Genomic DNA, 14316 nt, shown 5'->3' with positions numbered 1-14316 from the left:
TGGTTGGTCTGGTGGAAATTCATTCCCTCAGCAGTGTCATGGAACTTGTGGGATATATAATAGCAGTCTGAAAATATACTATTTACAAAAGGGCTTTCATCTGTCAGCAGAAGGGGTAAAGTGTCCATTGTTTGCTTGATTTTTTTTTTTTCTCCTGTGATTTGAAAAAACTTTTGGTGTGGATTTTTTGAGTGATCTGTATGAGGCAGGACTTATTAGAAAACCACGTCTTCATCTCCATAACATACCCAAACCTCTAAATTCTACCCCTATTTCTATTCTCTAAAGATTAAATGAAACCATAAAAAATAATGTTAAATGTCCTTCCCTCTGTAAAGCAAATTTTGCCTAGGGTAAGTGTAACTAAAAAAAAAAAAAAGTTTTCCTACTGCTGATAGTGTTTGCAAGTTTTAATATGAATGTTGCAAGTAAAAATTATTTGGAATAGGAGAAAAATTAGAAGACATGAACTAGGTCTTGACCTGGTGCTGGTTTTATATAAATCAGGTGGTGTGAGGGTGTTTGTGGTTTTAGTTACGGAGGCAAAACTGCTTATTGATTACTGGGCTCCAGTTTTTATTCATAACTGTAAGACGTGTATTCCTACAGCTGTTGCTTGAGTGAAATTTGCTGATAATAGAGACTTTTACTTAGCTGGTCAATCCCACTCTAATCCTGAACATTTTTAAATGATCTCCTTAAGGTTTAAATATTTTTAGTATATATAAAGAAAAAAACTTCTCAGGGGATGGATGAAACCACATTCATGTCTTCTTTGTTACCTTCTTTTTGAGTACCTTGTGGCTTTTTTGCTTACAAGTGTGGCAGTTATTAAAAAAATAAAGTGTACAATGGATATAAAAATAGCCCACGTCATGAAAGTGGCTTTGTAGTTGTTTCTTGCAGATTTTGTTTCCTTTTCCTGATTGTTTTCTTCTAGTTTTTTTAATAGTTACAGCATTAGAGTGAATTTTAGGATAAGAAGAAAATTTAGGAAATGGAAAACCATAGACAATCCTGTTCCCAGACAGTAAATGATGATCTTAACCCAGGATTCTCTTCACTCCCCTTGGATTTAAAGGTGAATTGGCAACGTGCAATATTAGAGCTACAATTGATTTCCTTGTACAAGTTCTTTGATATGCATAAATACATGAGAAATTAAACAGCTGGCACAGGCTTTGTGGTTTTGTGTAAATCTTAAGGCTAGGAGGATGAATTTTTTTAAATTTTATTCAAGATTCAAAGAGCTAGCTGTAGAAGGAAGTTCTGTAAATGGCATTATTAGGAGTGTGCTCCTGCAACCTGATGGGAAGTGATGTGATTTGATACCAAGAGAAAAGATGAGCAGCAATAATTTCTGTGTTTCTCTTCAAGTCTGTCTTTCCAACATTTCGGATTCCAGATTATTCTGCTGTACAACTGTAAAACTGAATTCACTAAAACATGAACACAGGTCACCTCTTGTTGATGGGATGGTGTTCCCTAGTCTTAAGTTTGTTTCAAGAGCTGTTTCTATGTAATTCTGTCTCCGTTTCTGTTTTCTCTCCATGGCAGACATACCTGAAACAATGAGTCCTGCTTCTCTCAGCAGAAGGCTCGAGGCAATTTAGTGTGTGTTGGCAGGGTTTCTCCTGCCAGCTTTCCATCTTCACTGAGCATCCTCTGCAGGATGCTCTTTTTTCTGCTCTTCAGCAGATAGTGTCAGGCATCTGGAGAGATAAAGGGAGGAGAACTCCCTTTCAGGGAGTTTTCAGGGCAAGTCACAAAACCTAAACTAGAAGAAAACTCAGTGAAATAGCCAATATTCTTTAAAGATCTAACTCTCCTCTTCCACAGTCCCTAATGCACTCAAGTTTTGCCAGAGGAATTTGGGGTTTTTCCACTTTGGTGGTGACTCTTCCATTTAAATCCAGTCTAAAGATGGAGTCAAATGTTGTATTTCATCTCATGGTGCACTGCTTGTGGTACCAGCAATCAAAGGTAGTCCTTCTCTGAGAAATAATAAAATCAGATCCAGGAATTTCTTATTACCATCTCCTGGACACTCACTCCTCCTATCATCACTGTGCCCAATGTCCCACCCTGCTTCATTCCAGTGTATTACTTAACTCTACTTCTTTTTATTTTCTTTTGCATAGAATTTAGCTGGAAAAATGTTTGCACCAGCTTATGTGATGTAATAAAGGCTATTAAAATCCAGCATGGCTTTTGTATGTATAGTTACCTGTAATGAAAATTAGGTATTAATTTGGGAAGGCACACAATGGGGGTATTGTAATTGAGCAGTGGCTGACATGTCACTCAAAACTCAAAGTAGGTTGTACTATAAATACAGTCTCTTGTTTTGCAATTGACATTTTGCTAGTGGGTGGCTAATTTGAAAGGAAATAGACCAGTGATCTAATATTAATAACTAATTAATAGTTATGTGGCTATTTTAAGTCTATTTTTCTGCTTATTTATAGGCATATATTATTCATCTATGCTGTGTATCCTTCTTTGCGTATACATTTAATTCTGAAACTTTACCTTCGGTAACATTCAGACTTTGCAATCAAAAGCTTGGTAGCAAAGTTGGTGTGTTCTTGAAACCCACTTTTTGAGGATGACAGTTTCAAAGTAATAACACTTCAACCACCGAGGGAAGTCTCCCTCTTGAAGCAAGGCCTAAGAGGAAAGCCAGTGATGCATTGTCTGCATCTCACCTTTATTTGTGAGTCCTAAATCAGCATCACTCCTGTATGTTTTCCTGTGTTTGAAGTAGAATACAGAGCAGTTTTTAGGCTTCCAAAGTGTGTAGCTCATAGACAAACTGAAGAGGAATAAAATAAGAAGGAGCATCTCACAGGCAGCTTGGTCCTTTGGGATCAGAATAAAACATGCATTCAAGTGCTCATTGCTTCTCACAGCGTGTGTGTTACTACACCAAAGAGATGTGATGTTTTTGTTTGCTCTGGTGGGACAAACTTCAACATAGGGTTTTGTCTCTTCTACCTATTCCCCCTGTCTCCTGCCTTCTTTCTCATGCTCATATTTGTCTGTAAATTAATAAGCATGTGAGAGACTTGTCCTTTTAATGAATTCTTAATTGAATTGATAGTAAGGCAGAAAAACTATGTGAGAGAGTCATTGTACTTTGTATATGCCTGATACTTCTGGATCTGTTTCATCACATATGCAAACATTTTTAAATATATTCCACCAAACTCCATAGAGCAATGCTGTGATTTCTGGGCCTGGACTGTTGGCTGTGGAATTTGTGTGTTGTCTTTGCATCTCATCCCTCTCGTGTGAGTAACTGCTGCGAGTGCTCAACTCACAGGGAACAAAAACTGTTTCCCACTATCTCTAGAGTTTGCATTACTCATTTAGCTACTGTCCTAGGGGGTTTAAGCTGTGTCCTAGAAAGTGTTTCCTGTTGTTGGATTAAAACCCTGCTGCAGTTAGCTGAGGAACTCACCTGTTAGTGGAAGCACCCTTGCTCCCTTCAACCACAGGCTGCATTTTCTCCATTAAGGTCTTCTCAGCATTTGTTGCAGGTATGAAGAAAAGCCCATATTAACAGCAAATATGTAACAACAAGCAGATAAAGTGTTCTGCCTTTTATTTCCCTGCCGTGCAGAGGCAGAGGGTGCAGGGGGTTGCAGGCACCCTGCAGAAGGTGGCTGGGGGTTGCAGCTGTTGGCTTGTTGCAGGGCATGCCATTGATGATGGAGGAAACATTGTGGGGCTTTTAGCTTCTGTGCCTTTGCAAAGGTGCTGATCTCTTTTGTGTTTGGTCTCCCCAAAGCTGTGTCCCTGTGTTCCAGCATAGTTCACAGTGTCATCATTGGGAAACAAACAGCTGTGGATAGACAGATCCCTTGGAGCAAGCTTCCTCTTTACATTTTCTTATAGATATCCAGAGATTGCAATTTCAAAGTGCTTTTGTTTGGATTTTGGTTGGGTTTTTTTTGGAGGAGGTGTATTTCTTTTTCCTGGCTCTTATGTATTTTGCTGTTCAGAGAGCTCTGGGCAGAGAACCAATCCCAAAAATCTTGAGTCTCAGATGCGGGGATCTTAGCAGGGGAGGTTGGTGTTTGGGGCATCACTTGAGATCCAGGCCATTTCAAGAAGTGCTTTGAGGTTGTTGTCCATTGATAAAATGCAGCTGGCAGTGTTTGTCCAGCTCAAAGGACAGAGCTGACCCCAGCAATGCACCCGTGTGGGCTGGGGCTGAGGGTTGTGTGTGGGGGGAAATGAGGCCCACGTTTAAACTCTGCAGGGCTCGTGAAATTTGATTTCTCTGATTTCTCTAATTTCAGAGTCAGTTTGAGGCATGTTGGAAGTGACTGTCAGGGGGTTGTTTTGAAGTCTCTATGTATTTTTCTGACTCTTTTTGTGTGACAGTACATGTTTTTATTTTCAGTTCCCTGTGACTCAGGGAATCTTTTCTCTACAGGTACACTTATTGCAGGCAGTATTTAACACAGTCCTGTTGGTGCTCATGTAATAATAAGAACTGATCACAAGGTGCAGTCTTAATCTGCCAAGATTTATAGACACTTTGTTGTTCTCTAGCAATAAAAAAAACTCTTAGTACTTGAAAAATTTGCAGAAATTCTCTTGTATTTCATGTCTTGACATGGTGCTAAGTTGTAGGTTGAACTTGATGATCTCAGAGGTCTTTTCCAACCTAAATGATTCTGTGGCAACTTCAGTGTTTTCTCCTCTGTAAAAATGTGCAAAACCTGGGCAATCCTGCTTGTCCTTGTAATACTTACTTTCTAACCTTTTGTATTAAAAATTCTAAACCATGTTTGTCAAATAATATAACCGGTCACAAGACTTTAGGCATCTTAAAAATTACCTGTCAGTCCTGGCAGTGCACTGGAAGTGTCTGTCAGACACTGGGAATATGAAGCAATGGTTCCTGTGCAAGGTTCTTGTGTCTTGAGCTGCTTTTCATCTACCAGTAAATTAAAGGAACTTCACATCTGCCTTGTGAAGGGTTGTGAGCAGGAGCAATAGATAGTTCATGTGTTGGAAGTAAACAAACAAAGTTTATGAGTGACTCTCACACATACACGGGTTTTGAAGTGTGGACTTTTTTAATGGCTGAGATCCTTGTTTGGTTTGGATGTACAGAATTGGAATGCAGTCTTCCATCTGAATGGATTTTTGACTGTTTTTGTTTTAGTTTGTTTTATGTTCCATAAATATCTCACTAGTGCTGCTTGGGTGTTTATAGGTTTTGAGGTATTTTTTTCCTACATGGACACACAGTTTTCTGAGTAGCACCGCAAATAAATGTCCTTTTGGAAACATTCCCCCCCCCCCCATATTATTAAAGGCCCATTGAGTCTGAAAATTAAGTAATGTAGCTTCCCACAAACATGCATATTTTTCAGCATAATTGGAAGATGTTTTAGATTACTGTCTTTAGGCCTGTGGAGCCAAGAACCCAATTATAGGCATGGTTAAAACGCGATCGTGTGCGTTAGTCAGATTATAACAAGATTCCAATAATGTAAAATTGCTGCACGACAAATGAGTTTGTATAGTTTTGACAGTTGTTGCCTTTAATAAACTAAATTATTAAGCAATACACAGCTGCAACGCTTGCAAAATTGAAGAAAAATAGGACTCTTATTTCCCTGTCAGAATCCTTTCCACAGAGCAGGACCGCAGGCGTGCGTAGGTCTGGTTTGAGTTGTTCAGTTGACTTTGTGAATCCATCTGTCCCAAGATGATTTTCTCTGTGAGTAGATGAAAGACAGGTTACAAGAGCTATGTTTAAGGCTTTGTCAGGCACCTTCTTTTTACTGTTAGTGCTGACAGACACAGTCACAATCTTTTGGGCTGACACTTGTTCAGCTTAGATTTGCGGGAGGTTAATTGTAATTTATGGATAAATGGTGACTAGTTTAGTGCCGCCTGCTTATTTGAACTACAAACCTGAGCCAAGAATTTACCTCAGGTCTCCTGGCAGAGTGCAAGAACCACGATGTGGTAACTCCATGTAACAATTGAATTGGACCTCTGAAATCCAAGAACGCGTCCTTCCCTGGAGTAAGGTGTTACTGCAACACTGTAAATCAAAGCAAAATCTACTACGTTCTAGCAATCAGGCTATTCAGTCATTGGGTTTTTTACACTTTTCTGTCCTGAGCTGTGTTCCAGCTGCAGGTTTGAGAACCACTGTGCCTGCCAAGTGACATTTGTATCTCTGCTGGCACGTCTCTATTTTAGTGATACGGACTTTAATTAGATATGACATAATTATGATACAACCTGCTTTTGGTCCAGTTTAGGACCAAGTCCCACTATTTTTACATGCATTCCTAAGCAAATTAAATCCCAGTTTGAGGTACGTGCTCCATCCCAGCTACTTGGTATCTGTTGAAAAGGAGCTGAGGCTCCAGCAGCACACGGTCACTGCCCTGCAGTTTGGAGCAGCAAGGGCAGACCTTATTTCTGAGTGTCCTTGGCTGCTGTCGCTTGTGGTGTTTCAGCTCTTGCACTTTTCTCCTGGGAGAACATGATGGCACTGACTTAATGGGGGTAAATGGAAAGATGAAGGCTGCTCGTTTTCTGTGCATGGTGAGGGTGAATCTCTGGTCATGAATTCAGAGGCAGGCATGAAGCACAGAGCAGCCTTCTGCTCTCGGAGCGCTGACAGTGATATTGGTTGATGGCGTAAAATAAAGCTGCTAGAGATTGGCAAGGACAAAAAGGAGAAAAAAAAATTATTTACCAAATTCTAAAATGGTAAAATGGAGGATTTTCGGGGAGAGAATGATGACCAGCTTTCCAGTGCTTTTGAGTGGCTTACATTCTGAAGGGTGGTTTGTTTCTTTTTTTTTTTTTTTTTTTTTTTGGAAAAAGAGCTGCAAGCTCCAGACATCATTTTTAATGAGTACGCAAAATAGTGGCTGTAGTATTTGCAACACCAGTCATGAAACAGTACTGTTGGAGGGAGTCTTTAAAAATTAAATACTTCTGCCTTCCAGTTTTGTAAAAACGATTCCTGTGTTTGATTTTTTCATTAAGCATATCCTTATAAAACTTAAATGCTTTAGGCCAAGTAGTGAGCATTACGATCAGGCCAAAGAATTGGTGTATTTGACAAATAGAAAGAATGAGAATTTCAGCATCTGGTTTCCAAAACAGTTGTACATCTTGCTTCCTTCATGTGCCCTTGGCAGTCAGTCAGCTATAAGAATTTTTTGAGCACCATCGATGTGCTCTGAAAATATCCTCTGCACTTTGTAAATCGTTAAGAGGATGAATTATGGAAATGACAGTGGATAAGGAAGAGAAGGAGAGATGCACATTCACTTGGGACATTGCCTCGAGGCTGTGTCATTTGTTGGTTGGATGGTCTTTGAAATAGAGGCATTACAGGGAATAAGTTGTAGCGAGCAGATCAAATATCTCATTTATAGTCATACGCATTGCACAGAAAGAAAACAACATCAAATATTATTAACAGGTGGTCGAGTGGGAAGACAGCAGTAAACAATACTTCCTGAAAGTGGATAATTCCTCTCTCCCTGATGGGCCACATTCAATTTATAAAATGCACATCAGTATTTTATCACCACATAGTTTACTTTTTTGTCTGGTTTTCCCTAATTACATATGATTTAAAATCAAAACAAGCAAAACCTTAGTCAATCATTAAACAAAAATTACATGTTTGTTGAAAAAACGCTTTTGATTATTCTTACTTTTTTTTTTAATTTAAAAATTGAGACTTAAGTCCCAATCGAACAGCAGTAGGGATTTTGTTTAAAAGAAATAGAAGAGAAGAAAAATCAAAAAACATTGTGGAAAAAGCCCCACCAGTGGAGTGGATAAATGGGCTCCATGCTGATCAAGGAGCTCGCTCTAGTGGCAGGTTAATCCAGCATGGCCTTCCCTGGTACCCATCCTCCACCTTCACTGATATTAATCAGCTTCTTCAAGAAAGTGACATTTTCACAGAATCTTTTTAAACTTACCATTTCTGTTGCTCTCCAGTGCCAAGACAAGTGCAATGTGTTTACATGTGGCATCATCACATGGTATTGGTGGCAGTGAGATGAAATTCCTGCTCTCTAATTAATTTTGCAGTGGGGAAGTGGATGTCTATTTTTGCAGATGGTTTTTAAATGCACAGATATTTTAAGCTGCAGAGGGAAAGATTTCATGCTCACGATGCACATATTCTTATGGAGTGTGAGCATTTTAGTAACAGACACAGTTGTTAAGCTTGCCTGGTAGCATCACGTAAAATGTTGGGTTCTCAAAACCCTGCACATTTTTTGCAGTGTTTTCTTTTCTAGTCCTCTCCCTCAGGCTGGAAAATTTCTTTACTCCTTCCTCTCTTGTTCAACATTTTTTTTCTGTAATGAGACTGTAGGTTTACAGTTTCTCTTCAGATTTCTGAAATACACGTAGATAGGAATCTTGTATGAAAGAAAAATAAAACACTAAGTAAGTAACTATGAAGCAATCCACAGCTGAAGAGTGGATTTAGTAAGGGAAATTATGCTCTGTGATTATAGGTGAGCACCCTGAGATGTGCTTCATTTCATCAAGTCACTTGGTAGAAATATAATCAAATGTGAAGTTTGTATCATACATCCTTCACTGTATGTGAAGGAGTTTTTGCCACAAATTCTATTCACGTAACTAGCATACATTGAAAAAAAAAAAAGAAAAAAACCACATAAAAATATAGTCTTTTTTACTTTTATTTATTAATTTGAAACAGGTTAAAAATATAATTTAGAGGATTCTCTGTTGGTTGTGTTATGAGCTGTAAGTGCCTGCAGAAGTAACTGACTATCATGATCCAGCTGAAAAATGATTTCTGTTGCTTAGTCATTTCTAAAAGCCCTGGTAAGTCAGGCCCTGCATTTAATTCTTGCTGTTCCCTCAGCCCTCTCCATGCCATGGCTGAGGTAACTGGGAACAGGTTTCTGCTGTTGTGAGGATCTTAATGCAATGGTGAATTCCTGGTGTTCAGTGTGTTTTGTGTTTTCTGTGTGTGCTCTGCGGGGAATTGTGGAGAGGAAAGGAATTCCTCTTAAAGCAGCTTCTGTTGAGGGTGTGGTGATTCTCTGCTCTCCTGAAGGGCCTCCGGGTTCTTTCTCTTGTTTGGCATCATTTTGGGGGTAATTTCAGTTATTTACTTGAGCAGAGTTTGTTCCAAATGAATGAAAAATCCTTAATGTAAGCATGAAGTGTACAAGGTTCAAAGCATAAAAGTTGAAACTTACTGTTCTGTCTTGTTTGTTCAACCAGCAGGATCAACATCCCCTTTTAATGACCTTTTGCACTTGGAGTTAAAATTTTATAAGCTTTTTAAACTTTGCTTCTGATTATTTTTTCCAGATTAAATTTTAGCAATGCAGTTGGCATATACAGTTAGATTTGTAGAAATGATCAAAGCAGTACATATTAGCCTAGCAGAGAATTAAAATTACATTAATGGAGGGTCAGGACCTTTTGATTTAGTTCTTGTGAACTCCTGTCAGTGTTACAGGGAGGACCAGGACACTTTTCCAGTCCAGGGTGGTGGCATCATGGTTTTTGGAAATTATTGTCCATTTGGTTGTTGGAGGCTTTTCAGGGAAAAAAGGGAGGGAAGGAGAAGTTTACTTGGTTCTCTTGGGAATTTAAACATGGAAAATGATTGCTGACCAAAATACCCTGAGGTTCCCCAATCAAAAGAGGAAAAAACATTTTCAAGTCTTATTGAGCTTAGCAACAGACTAAATAGCAAAGGGTTTCTTAGAGGTCAGTGGTTGCTTTTAGGATGATGGAAAGTCTGAAATGCTAAGTCTTGTTCAAGGCATGTGTTGCCTGCCTTGGTTTTAATCCTAGTATTAAGGAGGTGCTTGGGAAGTTTTAGTGTTATTTGTAATGTATTTTGTGAGCCTTTGTAGCTGAGTTTAGTACTTAGAAACCTGTTTGTTCTTTTCCAGGTCCTCTTCAAGAGGGCAAAGTTAACTGTTTTACTATTGAGTGAGTCCTGCTTCAAACAGGATTTTTTTTGACATGTGGATTCTTTTCTTGTGGTGCCCAGTGTTTCTGTGCTTCTGCCTTCAAGTCTTCTCCTTAATCACTTAGTTTACATAAGATCACTTTCTAATGATTTAATCTGTAATGAATATTGGTGGTAGGAATCACCATGTTGCACAAATAAAGGATCAGTAATTATTCTGATCACAGGTGTGTGATGTATTCCCTGGGACTGTTTAAATTTTGAAATTGCCTATAGAAATTAACTTAATGAGGGTGTTTTAAGGATTGTTCATGTAACTCGCTCTTTATAATTTGTTGGTGTGAAATTCAGCTCCTGAATGGTCACTTTTGAAGACACTGGATGGTTTGATCAAAGCCTTGTGTTTCCTAGTTTTTATCTTCCCTATTGAATCATTTCAGTATGTATTGGTTAACACTGCAATATCTACTGCACCAATACTTACCCCTTTGTAAACTTTTTCTGGAGTCTCAGAAAATTCCCCTTTGTCAATGTGGACAGACAAAAGGAACAGAAATTCCTTTGAAGCTGATGTGCTGTTCTGTGGTGGGGATTTGCTTTCAACTAAAAGAGTGAGAAAAGCAAAGAGTTGAAACCGTGACTGTAATTTGTTTTTTTAAATAAATTCCATGTAAATAATCAAGGTCTCTAATTTTTGTTTATTTTCTTAACTAAGCATATATTGTTATCAGTAGGAACTGAATGTTGTTTTAATTCTTTCAGTAAAAAGACTGGTAGAAAAATAGCTTTTATCCTTTTTTCATCCTTTAAAATAAATATTGATAGAAACTATCATACTATGGTTTGTGTTACAGGTGGTGTAATACCAAGGGCTGTACTGCTGCCACATCACAATTTTGTGGGGTTTCAGAGAGTAGTTCTGGTAAGGACACTCAATGATTTATCTATTTATTTGTCATAAAAGTGGACTGTAGTTTGGTACAATTTAGTGTTACGTGCATTTACGGTATTTGTTAGGTATCAGTTTCTGCAGTTCACTGAATCCTTACATTAAGTGTTCTTTTATTCAGTGGTTTTTAACAGCTCCTTTTGGAGTTGTTAGTGTCTCCTGTGTAAATCCGTATTCGTTTTATTGAGAGTTACAACACATCAATTCACAGTATGGAAATATTAATAAATAGACCTTTTGTCAAAACACATTGTAAAAGCTATGTTGTCTCCTTGAAGTGTGGAGTCACTATTGCCTCAGTGTGTATCAGTTCTTAAAAAAGAGAGTAAAATTACTGTATTTTGATTACAAGATGATTTTTTTAAGTGCTAAAGCCTTGTCTTCCTAAAGGAAAATACAAACGTGTGGTTCAGAGGGCAAATATCCAGACTGTGTGCTGTTATTAGTGTCTTCTTAAATGTGATGTACAGTCATGAGTTTGCAGTTGTTTTCTTTAAATGTATGTAACTGCAATCCCTGTATCATTTCTTTTGATTTTGGAAACTTTCCTTAAATATATTTTCTTATCTCTTGGCTAGAGTTACAAAGGAGATGAGATTACCTCTACTTATTCTTAGAAAGGGAAAATTCCTTGTGCACTAGGCCACCAGCAGCCGTGCTCAAGTATTGTGCTACAGCACAACTGAGCACTTGTTCTTTCAGCAGGAGATAACTGAGACCACATTTGTATCTGTAGAATTTTTAATATATACCATAATTTAACAAATGTCTTGTGGGTGTAGCAGATGTCTTTTCTTTCCCAAGCACCCCCCTCCCCCCCCCTTTTTTTTTTTTTTTTTTTTTTTTAATTCACAATCCCTTAAATTTTTTGGCAAGCTCTCTTTGTGTGCTGTCTTAGGTCATTAGAGGGCCCTCAAAAGACAGAGGGAATTTGTTTTAACAAACCTTACCTTGTGAGTAGACCCCCACAATGTAGAGAAGGATATTGCTGATGCTCTTTGTGGCCTTGCAGGGTAGTGTTGTACTGGCTCTGCTCCAACACGTCACTTAAGCAGTTTAAGGCAGTGGGGCTAGAATATGTTTAAATATTCTTCTGGATTTTTCTGTATCCATGTCTCTTCCTAAAAACAAAGTGAGGTCCACAAGAATTTCTCAATGGGATTTTCCAGTCAAGCTAGGAAATAAATAAGGTCTTTATGTGTTGGAGATACTGAGGAGAGAGAGGGGTGTCCTTGTTGGAGAAGTCTCTGGACTGATCAATGAAGGAAGCAAAAGGTGTTGGAAGTTGAGTGAATTAAGATTGAAGCCATTTTCCCTTCTGCCGTTGCATTAGGTTGGTTCATCTAAAATAATTGGCCGTGGTTGTACTCACACTGTGTCATTTCTAGTCCTATAAGTACCTCAAGCATGTAGGCTTACTTTTGGAGTTTCTAAGTTTTGGAGTGGCAAGAAAATGGGCTTTCAGATTTACAGGAGAGAAATGGCTTTAGAAAGGTTTGAGCAGCATCACTCAAGAATGTTAAATGGCAATTCTGCAAAGTAAAAACATCATAGCTTTATAAATATTGTAAGAAAAGAAAGATGATGGGAGCTCTTTGGAGTCTGAGAAATACTGAAAATTTTTCAAAATGTTGTGAGCAATTTGTGCAGTACTTATTAAAGTATAATGTCATCTGGAGAAGTCATGGACTTCTTCCTCTCTATCATCTCTTTATTTTCAAATAATGCTCCCATTACTGGAAGTGAGTGAGCAGAATTTAACGTGCATAGAATCTGTTTGAGGTGAGGTAAAGATAACCAAAGATGGTGAGTTTCTTTTTTAGTGAAAAGTCATCATATCTAATTTGTTTGACTCTGAACTAGCAGAAGTAGTTACTGCGATTGGTTAATTCTGTAAAAAGCAGAGCAGAGGTCACTTGTGGGACAAGCTGCAGACCATTTCAGTGCAGCTGCCTGTGTAATAGTGGCCTGCAGTTACAAGACAGGGTGTGTTTCCATCTCTGCTAATGTTTTAGCTTGACTCAGCAAAACTGGGTTTTCCACACAAAGCTGTGGTTGTGTTTCCAATTGCATCAGTGGAGGAGCATTTTAATTCAAAATAGCACCTTCTGCTGAAGGGGAGTCCTCATCAGACAGATGAGGTATTGTCAGGTTTTGAATAGTTTGCCTCAAAGGGGATTAATTAAAAAATTAGTGAGAACAGATGTCTGATGTTGGCCTGATCAGTCAGAAAGAAGAGGAAATGTCCTGGGTTTGAACTTTTTATCTTAATTGGATCCCTTGTGACTTTCAGCCCATTTGATAAGAGTTTCTTCAATAGACTCTCCTGCTTCTACTGTACAGAGCCAACAGCTTTAAATTTTAAGGGTTTTATGTGTGGGTATAGGCACTCAGGCAGGTTTTTGCATACAGCTTGGGAGGATGATTCCTTCACAAAACAAAAACTTTATATACCACAGGCTGCTTTAGTATAGCTTTTTTATATCCCATGTGCTATACAGAAAAGCAAAATAGTGTTCTTTTAAACTACTTTTAAATGTATTTTTTGAATGTCATTATATATTCTTCTACAGGTGTGTTCAGGCTCCTTTTACCAGTTAGACTTTCTGTAGAATGCCAAATTAGCAAGAGGAACATTTGGTATGCTGCTTTAATCTTCTAAGATCAACAATGCAATTACTTGTAGAGATGCAGGTGACTTTGCAATGTGTAGGAGCCGTCTGGGGCTGTGTTATGGCAGGCACAATCACCCAATCTCTGGGAATTTTTCCTTTACAGTAGTATAAATATGCCTTTAGACTTAAGCACTGATGAAGTATCAGAACTTGGCATTTATTCAAAGTTGTCCTTAGTGTGGGATAATTTGAGTTAGGCGAAATATCCCAATTTCTACAGGCAAGGAAAGAACTGTGTTTTTATTTTTCAGGGCTTTCTGTAAAAGAAAAGACTTCTCTTGATGATTCAGATATTGGAACAGTTCCCAGAAAAAAATAATAAAAAAAGGTATATTGCAGGCTATGGAAAATCTGGCTGATGACACTGACAGTGTCGTTGTGCCTTTTCCATGTATTATTAGGCATATCACTTCAGCATACATGCTATTCCTAATTTTCTGTCAAAAGACCCTGGGTGTAGTTTCATTTTGAGGGAAAAAATAAAAAGCAGATGCTGAAGGCAGGAGGGTGATCAGCTTAATGTGTAGACAATTTTTGGAGACACGAGTGAGTTTTTCATCAAATATATATATATATATGCTTGAAGAGAAAAATCAATACAACTTCTTATTGAACTTTGGGTATAGCTCATACAGATGGAGATGTCTCTGCCAAAATACACAGCACTGATACCTAGACGGTACAGGTTTTGTTCATGAAAACCTCCACAGTCA

At 38.3% G+C, this 14316-nt stretch overlaps 1 protein-coding gene across 6 annotated transcripts in view; it reads left to right on the top strand.

The window, feature by feature from the left end:
* The window catches only part of TBL1XR1 (TBL1X/Y related 1), a 109893-nt gene that overhangs the window by 60142 nt on the left and 35435 nt on the right, over nt 1-14316 (top strand). For 3 of the 6 annotated variants that reach the window (XM_083868813.1, XM_083868816.1, XM_083868812.1), the window contains exon 3: nt 10834-10901. The exons of the other annotated variants lie outside the window; for them this stretch is intronic. The gene's annotated coding sequence lies outside the window, so the exon portion shown is untranslated. The remainder of the gene's footprint in view (nt 1-10833; nt 10902-14316) is intronic. 6 annotated transcript variants of the gene reach the window in all.

This window comes from Zosterops lateralis (genome assembly GCF_965231275.1).
Source record: "Zosterops lateralis genome assembly, chromosome: 10".
Taxonomy (NCBI): domain Eukaryota; kingdom Metazoa; phylum Chordata; class Aves; order Passeriformes; family Zosteropidae; genus Zosterops; species Zosterops lateralis.
This window is presented reverse-complemented; position numbering and strand designations above follow the sequence as displayed.